The sequence below is a fragment of the Rhinolophus hipposideros genome, assembly GCF_964194185.1.
Source record: "Rhinolophus hipposideros genome assembly, chromosome: 2".
Classification (NCBI taxonomy): domain Eukaryota; kingdom Metazoa; phylum Chordata; class Mammalia; order Chiroptera; family Rhinolophidae; genus Rhinolophus; species Rhinolophus hipposideros.
Window position 1 is genome coordinate 88,360,339 of NC_138048.1, and position 21,230 is coordinate 88,381,568.

A 21,230-nucleotide genomic window follows, 5' to 3' on the forward strand; every position below is an offset into this window, starting at 1 on the left:
ATCTTAGTGATTTTCTCTCTCTATCCCCCATGCTTCAGATTGTCACGCTAAGCCATTTGATTAAATGACAGTGTTCCCCAAAGAAAGCTTTAGGCTTTTTTTAGTTTTTTCTAGAAGCTTTAGTTTTTTGTTAAAGGTTAGATTTTTAAAAATAAACCATAAAGGAACTTTTATGGTTCATTAGTCATCCTCCTTCTGTTTCCCTGTTTCTTATCCCATTCTAGCTTTGGGTAAGAGGAATATGCTAATAAGGATTATAATTAGATAAGGATACATGGGTAGACCATGTTATGACTGAATGCTTACATATTATTTCATTTTGACTGTGACTAAAGCAGTATAGAGTTACTCCTAGGTAAAAGACAAGGTTCATGTGCTACTTATCATTACTTTGGTAGGAACAGGATCCCCACCAAAAAAAAAAAAAAAAAAATTCCAAACACTTCCCATTGCAAAGTAGCACACTAAATATAAAAAATATATTTTTTTATAAATCAAATCCCCTATATCTTTTATATATTGTTTTTCCAGTTGCTGCTGTCATTGTTAACATTATTTTCTCAGAGAAAGTTCCACTATTGAATCTAATCCTTTAGAAGAGCTTGAATATATTCACACAGATATTTAGTACTTCTATTTTGAATATTCTTATAACTCACGCTGAAGTGCAACAAGTTTAGGACAAAGAATAATCAAAAAGAAACATATCACACAATTGGAAACACTCACCTCAGGGATCATGTAGAACAAATTTTATATGTTCTATAAAAAGTTTATAATATTGCTTGCAATTTTAAATGCCAATATACAAAAGAGCCAGACAGAGTTGAGACATATAACTTATTCAAATTGCAATGTCATAGTTACATTATATTTTGTTACCCTTTCATATAACTCCAAATAATCTTCACATAGTTACAAGGACTTTTTTTTTTTTTTCAAATAAAGTAAATCCAGAAAATTAAAAAAGTTGCAGTTAACTTAGTTTGATTACAAACATCTGTGCTTGGCATGCACTAGACCCTGCTTACCTGTGTCTCCAATTTAGCACTCCATGGTAGCTATAAATTGCCCCACTAAACAATCAGATAAAAATCAATCATCTTGAAAACTTTTTCAAGTTTTAATATGTTAGCCAATTGTATATTTTAAATAACTTGACAATTTAAGCTTAGCAGAACTTTTGTTTGGGGAAATGTTACCATTTAAGATAATAACCCATTCTGATATTAGCTATTAAATTTTTACTAAGTCATTGTCAGTTCCATTTCAATAAAATAACTTCATTTTAAATAATATTTCTATAACTGAAAGTTAGTAATGTAAAACATTTGCTCAAAATTTGTTTGACTCCTATAATACAATATTCACAGTCACCCTGAGATCCCCATTATTAGAGCAAAGAAAGTGAGGTTTAGAGAAGTTAAGTAACAGGCCCTAAGGCAATACCGGCTGCTGTGAGGTTTACCCAGGATTTGATTTCAGGCTATTCTGACTCCAAAAACATAAATCCAGGTTAAATGCAATAGATGTCTGTCTCTACTTTCTTTTTTGAAAATTAAAGTTTATTGGGGTGACAATTGTTAGTAAAGTTACATAGGTTTCAGGTGTACAATTCTGTAATACATCATCTATATATCATATTATGTGTTCAACACCCAGAGTCAGTTCTCCTTCCATCACTATATATTTGATCCCTTTTATCCTCATCTACCATCCCCACCCCCTCTCCCTCTGGTAACCACTAAACTACTGCCATAAGAAAAGATGAAATAGTGCCATTTGCGACAACATGGATGGATCTTGAGATTATAGTACTAAGCAAAATGAGTCAGACAGAAAAAGTCGAGAACCAAATGATTTCTCTGATATGTGATATATAAAACTGAAAACAAGAAAGGAAAAAAACAAACAAATGAAGAAACAAAATTCATAGACACAGACAATAGTTTAGTGGTCTCTGCTGTCTTCTACTCTTTGCTGCCTTGGAGAGAACTGGTCAACCACGCAAAAAAGTCTCCTGTGTATTTTCATTTATAGAGATTTCTCTCTTCTAAAATATGTCAAAGCATAGATCATTTTACGACTTTTTTGCTTGTTTTCGTTGTTGCTACTGTTCCCACAGCTTCAAAGCCTGGGCTTAGCAAGCTGGTGGCGAGGTATGTTTTGCTACCTGACCAAAATGCCTTCTTAAGCAACTAATACTAATTTTTCTTAGCTGACATAGAGTGAGTTAAATGCTATCTAGCCACTGTAAATGAATTCCAATAGAACAATTCCAGGCCCCCTACATACTTTTATCCTTTACTTTGTAGTTGTGTTTTATTTTTGTTTCCTTCTTGACAAAACAGCTATAAGGTTTGTGCAAAAGTAAATGTGGTTTAAAAGGTTAAAAATAATTGCAAAAAAATGCAACTACTTTTGCACCAACCTAATAAATTAAAATTTAAGAAGGGGCACTTTTTTCTTTCTCTTAGTTCATGAATGTCTTCCTGACTTGTGAAAGGAGGTAAAATATTACCAGAAACCAAAAAAAAGGAGGAAGTCAGCTGCTTACCTACTAAAGACGGGATCTAGCTGACTCATTTGGAAACTAACAAAGAGGTTTATTATTTTTTAATTATATAAATTAAGTGTGTGACTCTTTTTGCTGTAGGTGCTATGCAGGTTCTTTCCAGATACTTTTATTAGAAGGCATGCAGGGATCTACAAGTATGGAGTGCCCATATCTGTCTTTTGAGAGGAATATTTGGAGAGAAAAACTGCTAGCACTTGTTGCTGGTTGGGAATCACCACAGACCTTTCAGTTGTGGTTTCTAACTGTGGATACCTCAGCAGAATGTTAGCTATTTGGTAATGTACTATAATTTTTCATCTTTTTTCATTCTGCCATTAACATATATATTGGGAATTTATTAGTTGTGAACCACAAGAAAGAATTGCATTTTATAACTCGCCAGAAAAAATAAAATTAAAACATGAACTTTATCGCCCCCCCACAAAAAAAGTAACTGAGACTATTTCCAGCCAATGAATTCTTTCAATAGTTGGTCTTAGAGGGAACAAGATAATGTTTAGCCCATAATCATGATTTGAAATTAGCCATCTGCCCTGTCCCTTTGATCACTTCAAGGAAAAATATGTTCTTGTCTGTTTGAAAGAGAACCAGATATTCTGTAGTTGGTTACAGGTCCTATGCTTGGTCACTAGGTTCATAAATGAAGTTGTTTAAAATGCAAATAAGTGACAAAAAAAGAAAGCTGTTCAAACTTCAGGAAATAGTACCTGAAGAAGAGATTAAAAATGGTATTGGATAGATGAGTACTGTAAGACAAGGACTCACAATATACTTGTGACTCCAAAAAAATTACTTTGTCCTAGAATTTTAAATATAAGATTCTCTTATACCACTGTGGAAGAAATTGGCCATTATTGTTTAGAGGACAACTTTGGTGCCTATGAGAAAAAAAATTAAACTTATGAGGGGAAATTAGGAAAGAAAGTTTTATACTCATATACACGTGTATTTCCAAAGATATTGAAGTAAACAGTCTGTTTGGATTAGCATCAGGGGATTTTTAAGGGCATCACAGCATCTTGTCAGTTGAGTACAATGCACAGACTTAGATATTGTAAAGAATCTCTTTGATGTAAAATCTTACTTCCTGGATAAAACCCTATGAAAAAAAAATGTCTGAATTGACTAGTTTTTCTACCTTTAACTCTTGGTATCCTGCAAGTAGAACTTAGCTCTTCATGGGAAATATATTAGGAAATATTCAAATTTTGAAATAATTCATTTTTCCTCACAGATTTAAAAAAAATATTCATAAAATTAAATTAGTTAAACTTTGCAAGTTGGAGCAAACAGAAGCCTATATAAGGGCCTAAAGTAGCATAAAGCAGTCTAGAAGTTAACTGCTAGACATTTAATTTCTCTCTAGCTTTTATTTATTTTCCTTGCTCTGTCTCTGACCATCATTTGGATAGACATTTTTACAAGATGTGTATTTTAAAATACAAGTATATTGAACTTGAAAACAAAGAGGAAAAACCTGTAGTATTATTGGCAAAAGATGTAGTTAACTAAACTAGCCATCAGTGCATTATAGAATAAATATTTGGGAGAGAATTTCCAGAGGGGACAAAACATCAAAGCTAAATGATTATATTCTTGTATTATATTAGTGGGCTCCACTATACATGTTTAATACATTTTAGGTGAATTATGACCTACTGCTATTATACATGGATTAGAAGTTTTAGGACAGTTCTGAAAAAAGTTTATTTTCTGTTAGGTTTCTGTTAGCTAGTACTACTTAACAAATAACCTCAAAACTTTGTAGCTTAGAATAACAATCATTTTATAAATACTTCATAATTTGTGAGTCAAAAATTTAGTCAAAGCCCTTCTGGATGATTCTTCTGATACATATGTTGTTGTCTAAGGTTGGTGAGTGCCATTCAGCTGGCAGGTGGGCTTGTCTGGAGGATACAAGACAGCTACAGTCACATGTCTGGTACTATTGATTGGATGTCGATGTCCCCTTAAAACTCATATGTTGAAATCTTAACCCCCAATATGATGACATTTGGACGTGGAACATTTGAGAGGTTATTAGATTATTAGGATGGAGCTCTCCTGAATAGGATCAGTGCTCTTATTTAAAAAAAAAAACACAAAAAAACAGAGAGCTCCCTCACCCCTTCTGCCATGTGAGGACACAGTTAAAAAATGGCTGGCCGTCTATAAACCAGGAAGTGGACTCTCATCAGACACTGAATCTGCCAGTACCTTGATCTTGGATTTCCATCATCCAGCACTCTGAGAAATGAAGTTCTGTTCTTTATAAGCCACCTGGTCTAATGGTATTTTGTCATAGCAGCTCAGGTGGTCTAAAACATCTGGTGTCATGATTCAGAGGGCTAGAATACTGGGTTCAGCTGACTCTCTGCCACGGATCTATAGCCTCCATGATGGTGGTCTCAGGGTAGTCCTATTTCTTCCATGGTAGCTCAGGGTTCACAAAGAAAGTGTTCAAAGAGACAAAAGTTGGAAACTTCTTCAGTTTCTTAAGGCTTGAGCCCCCAAACGGCTACACTATCATTTCTGCCTTATTTAATTTGTCAAAGATTCAAGGGGAGAGGACATAGGTACCACTTCTTAGTGGGAGGTATTTCAAAAGTTGATAGCCATCTTTATTTTGCTAGACTTGTTATTACTAAAATCAAGTAAATATGCCTATTGTAAAATCCGCATATTTTTAGCAATCTGGTATGGAGTCCCAAGTAGTGAGAGCTAATATTGAACATATACTTTTAACATTTTTTCTTTTCTTTCTTAATGAGTATGAAGAGGTATCTCACTGTAATTTCGATTTGCATTGTCTTAATGACTAACAATGCCTAGCATCTTTTCATGTGCTGTTGGTCCTTGGTATATCGTCTTTTGGAGGAATGTTTATTTGAGTCCTTTGCTCCAATCCTTTTTTGTTTGTTTGTTTTGCATTTGTTTTTGTTAATTGTGATACAAAACAGATAACATAAATTTACACTCTCAATAATTTTTAAGTGTACAATACAGTATTGTTAACTATATCTACATTGTTGTACAATAGATTTAGAGCTTTTTAATCATGCATGATGGAAACTTTATACTGGTTAAACAATTCCCCATCTCCACTTCCCTCCAGCCCCTGGCAACCGTTATTCTACTGTCTGTTTCTATCAGTTTGAATACTTTATGTATCACATATAAGTGGCATCATGCAGTCTTTTTGTGATTGGCTTATTGTGCTTAGCAGAAGTGAGAATTTTCATTTTTAAACATTTCAAATTCCATAATAACCAAATACAATGAGTATGTGGTACGGATCCTGAGTTGAGAAAAACAACTGTGAAAATAAATTTAGACAAGAGAGGAAATTTGAATATGAACTGAATATTGGATATGGACAGGGTGTTGAATAATTTTTTAGATGTGATAATGCCATTGGTGGTATGTATGAAAATAGAACATTTTTGCAGATAAAGTTCTTGGTGAGTCATTTTTAATTTATTATGCACAGTTGGTCTCAGTGTATAGCTCTGGATCTTGCCTACTGATTTTCCGAGTTTGATCTCAGCTGCTTATTTGTATTACTGTTTATCATAAATATGATTTTCTTCGTAGGTATTCATTTTTTCCATCACAAGTATTTCTTGAATGCCTACTATGTGTCAAGCATCAGCTAGAAGCTAGAAATCAAATTTTGAACGACAAAACAGACCTAATCACCACTTTTTAAAAGTTTACAAGGTAGTGAAAGAGGCAAACATTAAATGAAAGCAACCCCACACTAAATTCGCATTATCACAAACTATCATGTGTGTTTTGTAAGTATGATTACATTACTTTTGAGACTAGCACACCCTACAGAGGTAGTTACTAAGACTTGACAGAGGAAGTGATAATTAATTTAAACCTGAAAAAAAGACAAGGAGTCAGTCAAGATGGGAGTGGGTATATTCCCTGCAAGAGGAGGAAATTGTGACAAAGGAGGCATGGTATAAAAACAAAGAAAACTTAAACAACAGATTTTCAAGTTGAGAGGTGAGAGACTAGGGAAGAGGAAGCCAAAAGCATAGGCAGGGGCCCGGCATACAGAGCCTTATAAGGAATCTCTTCCTTCCTTTCTTCCCCCTCCTTTCGTTTCTATTTTGCTTTCTTGCTTTTTTCTTCCCTCTTTCCCTTCCTCTGTATCTCCCTCCCTCCCTCCCTCCTTTTCTTCCTTCCTTCCTTCCTTCCATCCTTCCTTCCTTCCTTCCTTTTTACCTTCCAAAAACCATAAGAAGCTTTAAGAAACCATGAGAAAGATGGATGGAAAATGAAATGATCATGCTTTCAGTGTGAAAAGAAACTTCTTATAGTGTGGAAGGTAGATTTTAGGATGGAGGAAGGAAGAGTATATTACAGAAGGTTATAGTAGACATGGAGACAATTTAAGAAAAATCAACAGAATTTGGTGATAGATTAAAAGCAAAGAATGAATAAAAAAAGACTGAAATTTTAAGTGCTTGCTGTCAACCAATATCCATTATCTCCTGCTTAATAACACCCATTTTATGTGAAAAACACTAACGTAAACCAGGCACAGTTCTAAAACCTTTATAAATATTTTTCTATGAAGTAGATGAGATTATGCACATTTTTCCATATGAAGGAATCTGGTACAGAAAGAAGCAAAATAACTTGTCCAGGATCGAACAGTTCGTAAGTGGCAGAGCAGGGATTTGAACCCCGGCAGTCTGCCCTGAGAGCCTGTAATCTTAATCCCAAACCATGTTAGCCCAATTTCGCTGAGCCCATGGCCAACAAGCTTGACATACATTTCTCAGATTATAACTCTTCTGCAGTTTGATGCATTCTTGTAACTAAACTCTGGCCAGTGGCATGTGAACAACAGCGATACATGCTACTGCTTCTCTTTTCCCAGCGAGAGATGGTCAACAATGAAAAAACTGCGTTGAACCCAGAAATGGAAGCCACATACTGATGATAGCAAGGCTGCCCCAACAGCCCAGGACCACGTATTCAGAAACCATGTGAAAGAAAATTGTGTTTCTATTTTATAGAACCTATGTGTATCCTGAAAGGGCTGTGTACGCAAAGTGTCTCCTAAATGCCAGAGGACCTGCTAAGCCAAAGAATGAGGCAGACAAGTCCAACTTGGTTTAAAGGTTTGCTAGGGAACATAAGTACAGAAGCACTCTTTGGCAACACAGAGACAAATGGATCACCGCACCTTCCACCCCTCTCCTGCTCCCACTCTGTATTTTGTAGATAAAAACAGTGAGAATTTGGTGCCAGGGTGAGGTACAGGTGAAGTAAGGATGCCTTGCATTGGAGAGACAATTAATGGGAATCTTGTGATCAGCCCAGAGTTCTGTGTATTGCAGGGGGAGCGGGTCAAGGTGCCAGTTTCACCCAGCTACCAAGATGGTGGGTTAGCTTTAATGGAGTCACTTATATCCTGTACACCTTGGAAGTAGCACTAAATCAAGTGCTACTTGTTGCAGCACCTTAGTCTTTGCCCTACTTAAAATAGGGATAGCCATACTTGTAATTCACTTCTCACTTTCTAGAGTCCAGAAATGGAACATGATGGGGCTCTTTACTAAGAGAGGGCAGACAGAAGAGGATGTGTGGAAGAGGAAAAGATCATGTTATAATCATGTTAGTTATAAACACGTTAAGTTTGATATATAGAGATGTTGAGTAGGTAGCTGTATATATGGGTATGGAGATAGAGCTGAAGATATACTTGATCTATTTGGTACAGTTCTGAAACCAGTAGCATGTCAAGAGAAAAACATTCTTCTGAAAATAGCTCATAATCTTAAGTGCTAAAAGAAGCTTTTTTCCCTTCCATTATATTAACTTCTAGAATTTATCTTACAAAATACATTTTAAAACTATGAATGTTTAGAATAGATGATCCATTTAATCTTATATTGATGAAGAAACTCTTGTCTATAGCCTCTGAAAAGTTAGCATAGTAATCAGGTATCAGAAAAATTACCTGGTATAGGGAGGTGAGGTTATTGGTAAATGTATTAGTTATTTACTAATTATTTACTGCTGCATAACAAATTACCCCCAAACCTGGCTGCTTAAAACAATAAAAATTTGTTATGTTTAGTTTCTGAGGTTCAGGAATCTGGGCACAACTTAATTGGGTGCCTCTGGCTCAAGGTCTCTCATGAGGTTGCCCTCAAGCTGTAGATCAGGGCTACATCTCAGAACTCAACTGGGGCTCAAACAGCTGCTTCTACGCTGGCTTGAATGGTTATCAAAAAGCTTCAATACCTTGCAGCCTATGGAACAGAGGGCCTCGTTTCTTTACTATGCTATAGGGGCCTCTCCAGAGAGCAGCTGAGAACATGGCAGCTTGCGTGCCTCAGTGCATGTAATGAGAGAGAGAGAGAGAGAGAGAGAGAGAGAGAGAGAGAGAGAGAGAGACATTCCAAGGTAAAGTCTTTCTAAAACCTAATCTTGGAAGTACCATCCTATTGTTCTAAAAGAGTCAAACTCATAAGCAGAGAATAGAATGATGGTTACCAAGGGAGTAAGGGGAGGGGGCAACAGGGGGATGTTGATCAAGGGGTAAAACATTTCAGTTGTGCAAGGTGAATCAAAATGAGAAAAATTAATATGGAACTTGAACTCTAATGGTTTCTAATATGTATCTCTGTATTTTACAGAGTGCTTACTACAATATGTATGTGTGTATTAATGTGTTTAAATTTAAGTAAAAAAAAAATAGAACTAGGAGAACCCTCAAAAAAATCTGCATTGATGTCATTAGGCTCCCTCTTGCTTACTGTGGTAGACAGTTTCTAAAATGGCTCCCAGTCATCCCTGCCTCCTAGGATTCCCAGCCTCATGGAATCCCTTCCCCTTAAGTAGGTTGGGTTGACTATCCACCTTTTAAAAAATTTTTGTCTTTTTTCCATCTTTACTGAGCTATAATTGACAAATAAAAATTGGATGTATTTAAGGTATAACTCGGTGTTTTGGTATACCTATACATTTTGAAATAATTGGCACAAACAAGCTAATTAACATATGCATCATCTCACACAGTTACCTTTTGTATGTGTATGTGTGGTGAGAACACTTAAGATCTATCCTTTTAGCAAATTTCAAGAATATAATGCAGTATTGATAAGCCACATTGTTATTGTCACACTGTTGTTGTCCAAAATTAATTCATGTGGGTTATTTACTCTTCATTAGAAACTTATATTTCTTTTAGAGACCAGCCTAATATATACCTATACATATATTCCCCATATAGCAAAATGGGGTCTAAGGAAATACTATATTTTTTCTTAATGGAAATAACTTAAATGATGCCTTTGTATGTGACACTGTAAATATTTTAGGAGTAATAAATACTACTAATAACATATTTTAAGCATTGATGTTCTTGGCTTTTACCAACAAAACATTTTTATTTTTAAGAAATGGGAATTGAATTTTTTTTTAAAATGCAAAGGTGAAGAATGTAAAATACTTTCACATTTCATATTTATTATAATAAAATTCAAGGGGGTGATGATGAATCTCTGCTAAGCTTTTTGAAAAATTCATTGCAGATATGATCTCATTTGTTAAGTATTAAGATTAATAAAAAAGCAATTACATTAAGATAATTAACACAAAATACAGTATCCATGCTCAGTAGGGGTACGTTATACTGGATGATAATTGAAAATTGCCATCTTCTACCCAGCATACTAACCAAGAGCTTTTATTTCATCTTGAGAAGATTACATATCAGTGTAAATCCAGAGATTAGAAAACTCTTTATAATTACAGAAATTGCCTCTCTAATATCATGTCAATTTAAATGTTAAATAAAGATAGAGCAAGGAAACTAAAAAGTTAAAATAAACAATCATTTAACTGCTGGGGAAAAGTCCATATAAAGGGCACTCTGTGTCCTCTATTGAGAAAACAGCAAAAAGTTTCAATTTTTTGTGGATCAGCTCAATTCTTTATTGATGAGCTCAAGTGTGAAACGTGTAAACTACTGAACTAGGTGAAAAGAAACAGATAAATTCAAATGTTGCAAATAAATGATTGTGCTAATTCTCAGATCCAGATAAAAATGTAAAACATTTATTATACCACTGTTTTGTTTATTTGGCACGTCAAATTTAATCTACTTAGTGAGGTAAAATGCACTTCTCATAGTATATATGAGTTATCCTTATATGTCAGCACTACTGTTGTCTAAATTTGTAGTCATTCAATGGTCATATTTACAATTATTTCTCTAGAATTTAAGCAAAAATCAATGAAGAAATAGTTGGGTAGATAAAATGTTTACTGTTTAGGTAGAGTTAGTTGAGTAGACAAAAGATTCTTGAGTAGGGAGAAAATTTCTTGTATTTTGTGTAAGATAGGCATAAAATATTCACCATGATTTTGATATGTAATATCCAGTATTCACTCATCTATTAGATTCCAACAAACATTGGTTAAGCACTTATGTGACAGATACTGTGATAAGCACTCTGTGGAATACATGGGTAAATAAAAAGATAAATGCACAGATAACATTAGAAGTGATCCATGAAGCACACCACAGATAATGTCATGGAACCTAACCTCAAATACTGTATAATACAATATGAAGGGCATTTATTCCTCAATTTGAAACTTATATTACTTTTTGGAGCTCAGATAAGAAACAATTAAAGGAATCTACCTGCAGAAGTCAGCATGTATAGTCCCTTCTCCTCCCAGAAATCATGCAAAAGCCACAGTGATAATAAAGACCTTTCTAACTGCATTTTCAGGGAAACTAGGGAGCAAAATTGAAATGCATATATCAAGAAGTTACATAGAAGAAATTTCAGAGAATAAGGTGGGGGTGATATTGCTCAGCAGCAGCATATTTCAGTAAGCAACAGCAAAAGTATATTTCCTGAAGGTGAGTGGCTCATTGTGAATTGGAAAACTATACTTTTTTTTTTTTTTTTTTTTTTTTTTTGCAGTAATGGGAGTGGGAACAGGTCTGACAGAAGTGATGGTAAACCTGCCCACCACCTTGGCCTGAAGTGGTTTGGATGAAAGAAATAAAGGAGGGAGAGCTAAATAAAATTTCTCAGAAGAGAAATTGTAGCACAAAGCAGCCCAGAGAGTTATCTATCTGCAGAGGAGAAATCACTTGGATTTTGAAATTTTTAAGACTACTACAGAATATCTAACCCTATAGAAACTTCCTGCAAATTACTTGTCCAAGAAAACTCCAACTCATTCGGTGATGAGGAATATAAAAGGAACTAGAAAAGCATCTATACAAAGATAATATACAAGTGAAAGATAAAGCATACTACAGAGTAAACACATTGCTATAGTGCCTATAAAAATCGTGAACAAATATTTCAGCATGAATTGAAAAAGAAAGAAAAAACCTCATGAAAAAAGAGACTCTATGACATTAAACTGGAAACACAAGTAAAGAATACAGGTAAAAGATAAGAACAATTGTGAGCTGAAACATAAACTGTCATATCTCAGAAAAGAAGTATAAAATATAATTACAGAAATAAATATGGAGGCCACAAAGAAGAATGGTCACTAAAACAAAAAACATAGTAAGTAAAAGAATAGCAGAGGAAAAATGAAAGATAAAGACTTAAAAATAACTTAAAATATTAGCTATTTAAATTAGGTGGACATGTCCCCAATATATGCATAATTCGAGTTCCTGATGAGGAAAGCAAAACAAAACAAAAAATAAACTTATACATTTTTTAATTCTTAAAAGATGACAAAAGGACAGATACTGTATGATTCCACTTAAGTGATGTATCCAAAGTGGTCAAATTCATAGAGACAGAAATGAGAATAGTGACGAGTGGTTCCCAGGAGTTGGAGGGACAAGGGAATGAATGGGTTTCATGGGTAGAGCGTTTCAGTTTGGAAAGATGAAAACAACTCTGAAGATGCATGGTGGTGATAGCTGCACAACGATGTGAATGTACTTCATGTTACTGAACAGAATACTTTAAAATGGTTAAAATTGTAAACTTTATGTTAAGTATATTTTACCACAGTAAAAAAAAAAATCATGATAGAGGGCTATGTTTTTAATGACCTAGAACAGGCCATTAAAAACGTAGTCCGTTGGGGGCGGCCAGTTAGCTCAGTTGGTTAGAGCACGGTGCTCTTAACAACAAGGTTGCTGGTTCAATCCCCACATGGACCACTGTGAGCTGCGCCCTCCACAACTAGATTGAAACAACTACTTGACTTAGAGTTGATGGGTCCTGGAAAAACACACTTAAAAATAAATAAAAGTAAAAAAAAAAAAAAAACAGTCTGTTAAAAATATTGGACCTTAAAAGACACAGAGAGAAGCAAAAGTATCACAATACTTACAAAGAGAAAAACAAATGAAGCTGATCTCCAATCTCTCCCCAGAAGTTTTCAATACCAGAAGTCAGTGGAACAATTATGTAAAAGATACTTGAGAAAGCACGAACCATGGATATTATACTCAGACAAGCTGTACTCAACTATAAAACTTACAGATAATTGTTTTAAATATGCAAGAAACAGGGAATTTCATTCCCAAGAGACCTTTTAAAGAGAACCACTAGAGGAAGAGACTTCATCTAAATAAGGAAGCATTATTGAAAACATGACAAGAAAACTGGAAGAAGCATTGACTGTATTTAACTGCAAAACAAACACAAAGATTAGGATTAAGTCAGATCAGGCAGGCAAAGGTATATTCCCTGATGATAGGGAAATAATAAAAGAAAAAATAGGAAAGAGAAGGTAGGGAAAGACTGGAGGAAGGAATTCTTGATCGAAGATATTTCTTTTGAAATATCTAGAAGCCAAAGAATATCATTTACAGATGACTAAGGAAATACAAATATGTAAAATACAATACTTGTAATTCAGCCATTACCACAATCATGCAAAAAAAAAAAAATCAGTAGTTAAGACAATAATCTTTAATACTCAAGAATTTGTACTTTGGCTGGGGGAGCACTGTTTCTGAAAGCAAGTCTATGTGTCCAGGTCTTCTCCACATGGTTGTTGTCCTTTCAGGGGGCAGTAAATATTTAGTCAAGCGTGATCGTATGGTTATGGTGGCAGCTTAAGAAACACACAAGGCCTCTTGAATCTTAGGATTCATAAAAGCTCTCTTGTAAATGGGTAAAGGGGGCCAAAAGGTACCAATTTCTAGTTATAAAATAAATAAGTCATGGGGATGTAATATACAGCATGGTGACTGTAGCTAATAATGCTGTATTGTATTCGGAAGTTACTAAGAAAGTAAATTTTAAATGGGAAAAAAATTTGTAACTATGTATGGTGACGCATATTACCCGGATTTACTGTGGTGATCATTTTGTAATATATATAGATACCCAATCATTCTGTTGCATCCCTGAAATGAATATAATGTTATATGTCAATTTACCTCAATTTAAAAAGATTAAATTTTTTAAAAAGTGTTCACTTTTCTGACCTCATCTTTTTTGTAGTACCTTATCATATGTAGCTAAAAGCAACAAAAACATACATCTGACATCCTTCCCGGAACCATTTTGCCCAAACTTCCATTTTGCCTGGGATCACAAGATCACTGGGTACTTTTAATTTTTTTCAATTTACAGTTAGTGACAGTTCTACCAAATGTTTTGTCACTGTCTAACATAGTACATTAGGTTGAGTAATGCCCCCTGCAAGATGTCCACATCCTAATTCCAGGACCTGTGAATATTTTACCTTATATTGCAAAAGAGTCTTTGCAGATATAATCAATTTAGTAATCTTGAGGTGGAGAGATTATTCTGGGTCATGAGATGTGCTCAAAGTAGTCACAAGGGTCTTTCTAAAATAGAGGCAAGAGGATCAGGGTTAGAGAAGGTGGTGTAATGACTGAAGCAGAGACGAGATCTGAAAATGTCACTCTTCTGGCTTTGAAAATGGAGGAAGGAGCCATGGTCCCAGGAATGCAGGCTGACTCTAGAAGCTCGAAAGGCAAGGAAACAGATTCTCCCACAGAGCTGCTCTTAGGAACCAGCCCTACCCCTATCTTGGCTTTAGATTAGTGAGACTGAATTAGGCATCCTGGCCTCCAGAACTATAAGATAATAAATTTGGGTTGCTTTAAGTCACTAAGTTTGTAGTAATTTGTTATAGAGACAATAGAAAATCAATATACATGGTTTATCAATTTCCCAAATTTGTGTAATAATTTATTTTCTGGCCAATTTTTCAATCTCTTACAATAAATATGACACAAAAATTTGTTTAGGAATGGGAAATAAAGAACTGGCTGTAACCCCAGTCTCTGATACTGCGGATCCCCTGGTCCTCTGTAATTTAACTGCATTGAGTCTCTGTCTATTTATTACAGCTTAACCCAAAGCCGCCCCTTCTCGACTCTCTACAGCCTTTGTTGCTCAGGACGCGACACTGGGGGACCTGCAGCCACAGGAGTGTGGTGCTCTTCAGGTCTGGAGCCAGGAGATCAGGATGTGGGCAGGCCACGCTCCCTCGCTTCCTCGCAGGCTCCAGCAGAGGGTCCTTCCTGCCTTTTCCAGGTCTTGGTGCCCCAGGCATACCAGGCTGTGGCCACATCACCCCTATCTCTGTCTCCTTTCACATGGCTTCTCCTGTGTCTTTGAGTCTTCTCTTCTGTCTCTTATAAGGACACCTGTCATTGCAGTCAGGGCCACCTCAATCCAGGATAATTTCCTTTCGAGGCCCTTAACTGAATTATACCTGGAAAGACCTGTTCCCAAATAAGGTCAATATTACAGGTTCCAAGCATTAGGAGATGGGCATATCTTTCTTGGGGTGCACCCTCCCTCCTATGGTAGGTGGAATCCATTACTGGGGTGGTAACAGTTGACATAGAGAGAAGGGCTTGCATCCAACAATCCCTGACTGGCTGTTGGTCTCCCTGTGGGCAAGGATGGAGAGGGACAGATCAAGGCAACTTTTATTTGTCTATTTACTTACTTGAGTTACAGGTGGGTCACAGGACAAGTTACTCAATTGGGGAAGATGGGAGGTGGTGACGAGGGCTGTGCCTCTGATGCTGCCACCCCACCAGTGGGTACGTCCAAGCAGGATCCGGAGCCCGGCTCCCCGTGAAGACAGCTGTGTGGATGGTGGATGGGCCTCACTGCGGCACTGGCTCAGATGGGTGAGGGGAAAGAGGATGCCTCCACTTGAGCCACAGGACCTGTGCAGATAGCAGCATGGCCCTTGGACTCTTGGTATGCAGAGGTAGCTGTTTGTCCACAGGCCGGGTCCAGTGAATCGTGTGACTTGCTATGACCCCCGGCACAGGTTATGAGTGACAGCATGTAGGTTAGTGTCGCATCCTGCGCAACAAAGGCTGTAGAAAAAAAGAAGAAGAAAAAAAAGAACTGGCTGTACAGCAAGTTTTCCTGGTCGTCTCATCTGACATACCTCAAGTAATATAAGTTTCTGCACATTTAACAATACAAAAGTAAAGAGTAAAAGTAATAATCAAACATTGGAAGAGAGGGGAGGAGAGAGAGGAAAATGCACCAATTTTATTATTATCAGGAACTAAACATTAAATGCATGTGTGCACATGTACATATACACACGCCATATATATGTACACCAAAATCCAAGAGACCACATAGTGAAAGCATGGGGAAAAGCATGGGAGAAAAAACATTGAGGTAAAAAATATATATATTAAATAAAAAATATATATAAATATAAGTAATATATATGTATACATATGTATATATACATATCTATATACATATATATAAGATAATACAAAACTAAAAGGATGGGCAAAAATAAAACATACAATTATAAATCAAAAGAAGCAGAGGCATGATTTCATGATGACAATTAAGATGGAACTTATGAAACAAAAAGGGATCCTACTAAATGGGAGAAGATATTTGTCAATGGTATATCCAATAAGGTGTTAATATCCAAAATTTATAAAAAAACTCACTCAACTCAACTTCAAAAACACAAACAACCCAATTAAAAAAATGGGCAGAGGACATGAAGAGACATTTCTTTAAAGAGGATGTACAGATGGCAAACAGACATATGAAAAAATGCTCAACCTCACTAATCATTAGAGAAATGCAAATAAAAACCACAATGAGATACCACGTCACTCCAGTCAAAATGTCTATCATTAATAAATCAACAAACAAGTGCTGGTGAGGAAGTAGAGAAAAGGGAACGCTTGCACACTGTTGGTGGGATTGCAGATTGGTGCAGACACTATGGAAATCAGTATGGAGGTATCTCAAAAAACTGAAAATGGAACTACCTTATGATCCAGCAATTCCACTTCTAGGTATCTATCCAGGGAAATCCAAAACTCTAATTCGAAAACATTTATGCACCCCTATGTTTTTTGCAGCACTATACACAATAGCCAAGACATGGAAATAACCGAAATGCCCATCCGTAGACAACTGGATTAAGAAACTGTGGTACATTTATACAATGGAGTATTATGCAGCCATAAAGAAAAATGAAATCTTACAATTTGCAGCAATATGGATGGAACTAGAGAACATTACGCTGAGTGAAATAAGTCCGACAGAGAAAGACAAATACCACATGATCTCACTTATATGTGGAATCTAAAGAAAATAATAAATGAACGAACTAATCAGAAACAGCCTCAGAGATATAGAGGAAAAATTGAGGGTTGCTAGATGAGGGGGGGAAATGGAGATGAGGGAGAAAGTGAGGGGATTAGAAAGCACAATCAGTAACCACAATATTGCCAAGGGGATACAAAAGTCAGCTTGGGGAATATAATCAATAATGTTGTAAAGATATTGTAGGGTATCCAATGGACACTTGTTTTATTAGGTAGTCCATTTCAGGTATGATGTAGATGCCTGATCACTTCACTGTACACCTGAAGCTGAAGCTGAACAATAGTGAATGTCAACTATAATTTTATATGTATATATAGTCACAAGAAGCAGAGTACAGCGTTAGGAATAGAGATAGTGGAGATATAACGACTGTACACGATGTCAGAGGAGTAGTGGATTGAGGGAGGAGGGTTATCACTTTGTGAGGGACATAAATGATAAATGTCTAACTATTACATTGTTTTGTACACCTGAAACTAATACAAAAATTTAAATTATTTTTAAAAGATGAAACTTATGGTAAAAACAAGAAGTGGTAAAAAGGGGATCTTTATAATTATATATGGTACAATTCACAATGAAGACGTAATAGTTATGAATACCCGTGTACCAAATAGCATAACACCATTATTCAGAAAGCAGAAATTATGGAATATTCAAGGACAAATAAATAAACTAAACATACCAGCAGTTAGACACACAGTTATTCAATTTAACTCAGTCCGGCAAATTTTATTGAGTTCCTACTAAGCTCTGAGGATATAGCAGTTAAAGAAATATTAGACAGACTCCTTTCTCTGTGTATCTTGCATTCCCACTTGGAGAGACAAACAGTAAGTGAAAAACAGTAAAATATACAGTATGGTAAATGGTGATCAGTTCTGTGGAGAAATTAAAGTAGGGAAATGGGGCCCAGAGTGCTGGGGCTATAGATTTTGGTTTAAGTAGAGTGTGCAAAGGAGACCTCAGCGAGATGATGATTTTCAACATTTTGAAGGAGGTTACCTGATTAAGGATGTGTTGAGAGAGTAGTTGATGGGAAGTAAATAAAAGAGACAAGGAATAAAAACTGCCCTTTTTACTCTATACCTTTTATACATTTTAGAGCATGTGATTATAGCACCTTTTCAAACAATTAAAATTTTAAACTATACTATTTAGAGAGTTAGGATGATTTGGAGAAACAAACTGAACCATGAGACAGAATATTTGAGTTTGGGTTCAGGTTCGGTTACTAACTGGCTTGTGACTGTGAGTAAAGCACGTAATCCCATGATTTTCTTTTCCAGTTCTGTAAAAATGGTGAGGTTGGATTAGGTGATCTTCAAACCCTCGTTTTCTTTAATGTTCTGTGGGTCTATGATTTAATACAGCTTTCACCAAACTGGGGCCCAGGAAGACAGTTTTGGAGTCTAGCTATTATTCAACCTTTTTATCAGCCCTTCTGTCCTCTGTTGCCCTGTAACACACAAATGATAAATAACTGTTTACCCCATTCTAAAGCTACATAATTCAAATCATGTTAAGGATAAATACGAGAAAACTCACAAAATAGCACTTTTCCAAGGAATTCAAAACTAAATGACAGCAGGAAAATTCTTCAAAAAATACTACCAAACTATCCTTTTATGCATCATCATCATGGTAATAAAACCACAAATATATTTAATATATATTCAATGTAAATTAATAAAGATTACCATTTTAGTCTTTTTTTTCAAGGATTTTATTGGGGAAGGGGAACAGAACTCCACTGGGGAACAGTGCGTACCTCCAGGCCCCCCCTCCAAGTCATGCTGTTGTCCCCCCAGTCCCAGCCGCAGAGGGCCCAGCCCAGCCCAGGTCCAGCTGCCGTCTCTAGCTGCAGTGGGCACAGCCCACCATCCCTTGGGAGTCGAAACGGCAACCTTGTGGTTGAGAGGAAGCACTCCAAACAACTGAGCCATCCGGGTGCTCAGCGGCAGCTCAGCGACATCTCAGCTCAAGGTGCCGTGTTCAATCTTAGTTGCAGGGGATGGAGCCCACCATCCCTTGCGGGACTCGAGGAATTGAACCGTCAACCCTGCGGCGGGAGCCCACTCTCCCATGTGGGAATCGAACCGGCAGCCTTCGGAGTCAGGCGCATGGAGCTCCAACCGCCAGAGCCACAGGGTCAGCCCCATTTTAGTCTTTTGTAGATTGTGATGTGGCCTTTGGGTAAGCCCCCAGAAAATGCTCTTTTCATCAGATCAAGCTCAATTAAAACAGTGGGTGAAATATTCCATTCTCTATGTCATTGGTAACTTGTGATATAATATGATTTATATTTGCCTTATAGTTTTGTACCTAAATTCTGACTCCTGACTCTGCGTTTTGTAGAATTAACTCCTTGGAAGAAGATCTTGCTTACTTCCCTGGTAATTTCTACAGTACATACTACAGAGTTCTGTACAAATATGTGTTCAAATATGGTTCTATCTTGACTCACCTATGTGATATTTGGAAAGATATGAGGTAGAATGTCAGGTGTAGCCTTCTTAGAGGATGCTGACTTTTAAATTCTCTTGCCTTAATGTAAATAAACAAATTAGAAAAATAGGCAAAGTATGCAAAGTATCTTCTGTCCACTAGGTCAACAGCTTCTCTCAAAGAGAATAGATGTCCCAAGTGTGAGATCCTATCTTATTCAATGAAAATATTTGTATGGTGACAAAATAAAATAATTGTATTTTTGCTCTGTGATCCAATCCAAGGGGAATTTATACCCAGATGTTTCCCTTAATAGCAAGAGAACGATAACCATGACTTTTATAAACAACATTTGTCTCAAAGTGGGGATTGAATGGAGTTCCTCGAGAGCAAAACTACAACATGCAGGGCAATTTCCCTATATCCTCTGGAAACATAGCTTGTGTGCCATTTTGGTATAGTGTCTTGCTACATTTCTTTTTTCATTAATCTAAATGTATTCTTCATTTTTCATGGAGACTTTCCTGAAACTGTGGATTTTTTGTCTAGGAAATGATAATACTATTTCAACACTTACACAGCAGTAGGAATCAGCATTCTTTAAATAAATGGTTTCCACGTTCCCACTCCTGTATGAATACAAGTTTATACACTATACTTATTCCCCATGCATGTAAGTATATGTTTTGTGATTATGTTCATCAGTACCTCTAATAAAACTGCATAACCCCCTAAAGTCACACTGACAGAATTGAACATTTTTTAGCTAGAAAGGAATCATGTTAATAAAAACAAGTTTCAGTCAGGGCAATAAAACAAGGTCTCACTTCTTTGTAGGACTGAAACAGCTGCTTTATCACGTGAGCCAACAGAAGGTTGGCAGTTCTACTCAGAGGAATTCTGTTCTAATTATCCTCAATTATCATGGATATCACCTGCTTTGAATTTCTTACTCTTGCTTCTTGACTAATTTTCCATTATAGAATTTATTTGTGTTTGCATGTAACAGGTCAATGATATGTAAAATGTATCTAAATATTCCCTTTATGTTTGTCTTCTCTATTCTTTTTTGTGTTAAATTATCACAGTACTCCTATGTAAAACCTATTATAACTATAGCATATTCGATCTAGGATGATTGTATAATGTTATCAAAAACAATACCAAAAAATGTAATACTGCAATAATGATTTTGCAAATTTTTTGTCTTCTCAAGTATTAAGATTTTCACTAAAACAAAAAAAAAAAATAAAATAAAAAAAAATTAGTGCCTCAGTTTGTTCAGTTATAGTTCTTTTTCTTGCTCCCAGCCTTCAGCCATATCAGAAAATTGAACTAAATAATATCTTTATTTGAATAAGTAGCTTCATAGAAAAAAAAATGTTTTAAAAGTTATAAATTGGGTAATTGTTCTTGGGAAATTGAAATCCCACCAATTAAAAAACTATTTTTTTCATTCCTGAGAAATAAATGAAACTAAAATGCTGTTTTACAGTGCTATTAAAACTGGACAGGAGTTGATATAAGAAATAAAATCAGTCATTTTCCAAAGTAGACCACAAGCAAACACAAGAAAA

General features: G+C 35.9%; 1 long non-coding RNA gene across 5 annotated transcripts in view; it reads left to right on the forward strand.

The window, feature by feature from the left end:
• The window catches only part of LOC308488727, a 521,148-nt gene extending 500,269 nt beyond the window's left edge, over positions 1-20,879 (forward strand). For 4 of the 5 annotated variants that reach the window (XR_013991939.1, XR_013991940.1, XR_013991942.1 and 1 more), the window contains one exon: positions 11,548-15,926. This is a non-coding gene — a long non-coding RNA (uncharacterized lncRNA). Of the gene's footprint in view, positions 1-11,547; positions 15,927-19,016 lie in introns of those variants that run through there. The other variant, XR_013991941.1, reaches the window with a different exon arrangement.
• Positions 20,880-21,230: the final 351 nt, after the last annotated feature.